Raw genomic sequence first — 3,025 nt, forward strand, 5'->3', positions numbered from 1 at the left:
GCACTGACTGCTCTTCCGAAGGTCCTGAGTTCAAATCCCAGCAACCACATGGTAGCTCACAACCATCCCTAACAAGATCTGACTCCCTATTCAGGAGTGTCTGAAGACAGCTACAGTGCACTTATATATAATAAATAAATAAAGCTTTAAAAAATATGTTTTTAAATGCTAACAAATTCAGACAAACTGAAATCATGTAACTTTTCTCATCATAATGCAATAAAAGTTAAAAAAAAAAGATTAAAAAAAAGACAAAATGTGTCCAATACACAGTGTCCATAACACAGTGAGCATCAAGGTTCATCACCCTTTGATCTTCACAATATGTCCATCACAGAGTGTCCATCACACAGTGACAATCACAGTGTCCACCACACAATGGTCATCACCCAGTGTCCATCACAGTGTCCACCACAAAGTGAATTCACAAAGTGTCCTACACACATTGTCCATCAAACACTGACCATCACACAGTGTCATCCACACAGTGCTCATCACCCAGAGTCCATCACATTGTCCATTACAGTGACCATCACCCAGTGATCTTCACAAGGTATACAACACACAGTGTCCACCACACAGTGACCATTATAAAGTGTACGCCACACAGTGCTTATCACTCGGTGTCCAACACAGTGTCCACTTCTGTGTCCATAACACTGTTTTCATCAGTGTACATCAACAAGTGATCTTCATAAAGTGTCCAAAACAGAGTGGTCATGTCCCTGTCTCCATCACAATATCCGTCACACACTGGTCATCAGTGTCCATCATACAAAGTGACCAAAACACATTTCCCATCACACAGTGACCATGGCACAGTGTCCACCAAACAGGTGTCCTCAACAAGTGTCCATCACTGTGTCCATCACACAATGTTCGTCAGTTTCCATCACTGAGTGATCTTCAGAAAGGGGCCCACCCAGAGTAACCATCACACAGTGTCCACCACACAGTGGTCATCACAGTGTCCATCAAAGTGTACGCTATAGCTGTCTTCAGACACCAGAAAAGGGCATTGGATCCCATTATAGATGGTTGTAAGCCACCATGTGGCTGCTGGGAATTAAACTCAGGACATCTGGAAGTGCTCTTAACCGCTGAACCGTCTTTCCAGCCCTCATTTTTATTTTTTAATTCCATGTATGTATTAGTTTGTGAGTGTGCATGTCCATCATTGTACCTGTGTACCTTGTGGTAGTCCCCCATGTGGGTTCCAGGGATCACACTCAGTTCCTGAAGCTTAGAGGCAGGTACCTTTACTCACTGAGCCATCTCACAAGTCCAGTGTGGGTTTTTAAATAGAGTCTCATATAATCCAGGTTTGCCATGAATTCCCAATGTAGCTGACACTGGCCTTGAACTCCTCGCTCCTCCTGCCTCTATTGCTTAAGTACTAGAATCATAAGCTTGAGCTACCACACCATATCAGCTTGAGTTATATTCTTTTATTTAATTTTTATTCCTTTAGTGAGCAGTTTTAAGGATACAGAAATTTTGAACTCTGTGCTGGCTGATAGTGGCTGATTGTGCGATTCTTTGTAGGGTGTGAGGAACACTCAAATCAGCCCCAGTACATAGGGCTTTGTGTTACAGATGGGCAAGGAACCACAGCCAGTGTTCTAGCTAGAAACCCTGAGATGGGCCCTCCGTGGGCTTCCTTGTTACCGTGTATTATTGTGTTCTGTCCTGTACAGCCTCAGACAGGACTGCTTGTATTTATTGGACTCATGCCCCACCTCTAGAACGAGCCAGGGGCTGGAGTGACACTCAGCAGTTAAGAGTACTGCTACTGTCCCAGAAGACCTGAGTTCAATTCCCAGTACCACATCGTAGCTCATAACAGTCTGTAATTCCAGCCCCTGGGTATCTAATGCCCTTTTTGGTGTATGTGGGCAGTAGGCACACATGTGGTACACATACATATATACAGGCAAACGTTCATACACATAAAGTAGTGAATCTTCCAGCATCTTGCAGTCCCAGCAGTTGGGAGGCTAGGACAGAAGGATCACCTGGACTCAAGAGTTTAATACCAGCCTATAAGACCCCATCTTAGCCGGACAGTGGTGGCTCACGCCTTTAATCCCAGCACTTGGGAGGCAGAGGCAGGTGGATTTCTGAGTTCAAAGCCATCTTGGCCTACAGAGTGAGTTCCAGGACAGCCAAGGCTACACAGAGAAACCCTGTCTCGAAAAACCAAAAAAAAAAAAAAAGGCCTCTTAGCAACGCTAAGGGGTCAAGTGACACCATCAGCTGACTCCGGAGGAGGAAGGCACAGTACTAACCAGTTCTGGAGGTGTTGTGGTCCCGATTGTCTTGCCGGGGGGCCCCGAGCCGAGTCACCATCAGAATGTTGGGCAAAGACCGGATTGAAATCTTCACTTCACGAATGGCACAGACCATCATGAAGGCTCGATTAAAACGAGCACAGACTGGTCGAAACCTCCTGAAGAAAAAGTCTGATGCCTTAACTCTTCGATTTCGACAGATCCTGAAGAAGATAATAGAGACTAAGATGGTGATGGGTGAAGTGATGAGAGAAGCTGCCTTCTCATTAGCTGAGGCCAAATTCACAGCAGGGGACTTCAGTACCACAGTCATCCAAAATGTAAATAAAGCCCAAGTGAAGATCAGAGCAAAGAAAGACAATGTTGCAGGTGTCACCTTGCCCGTGTTCGAACACTACCACGAAGGAACTGACAGCTATGAGCTGACTGGTTTAGCCAGAGGTGGGGAGCAGCTGGCTAAACTAAAGCGGAATTATGCCAAAGCAGTGGAACTACTGGTGGAACTGGCTTCCCTGCAGACTTCCTTTGTTACTCTGGATGAAGCCATTAAAATAACCAACAGGCGTGTAAATGCCATTGAGCATGTCATCATTCCCCGGATTGAACGCACCCTTGCCTATATATATCATCACAGAGCTGGACGAGAGAGAGCGAGAAGAATTCTATAGGTTAAAGAAAATACAGGAGAAGAAAAAGATTATCAAGGAAAAATTTGAGAAGGACTTGGAGCGGCG

General features: G+C 45.2%; 1 pseudogene across 1 annotated transcript; it reads left to right on the forward strand.

The window, feature by feature from the left end:
- Positions 1–2,280: 2,280 nt before the first annotated feature.
- LOC116097732 lies at positions 2,281–3,019 on the forward strand (annotated as a pseudogene). Its single transcript, XR_004121542.1, has one exon. The product of XR_004121542.1 is annotated as a V-type proton ATPase subunit D pseudogene (transcript).
- Positions 3,020–3,025: the final 6 nt, after the last annotated feature.

Source organism: Mastomys coucha, unplaced genomic scaffold (assembly GCF_008632895.1).
Source record: "Mastomys coucha isolate ucsf_1 unplaced genomic scaffold, UCSF_Mcou_1 pScaffold2, whole genome shotgun sequence".
Lineage (NCBI taxonomy): Eukaryota > Metazoa > Chordata > Mammalia > Rodentia > Muridae > Mastomys > Mastomys coucha.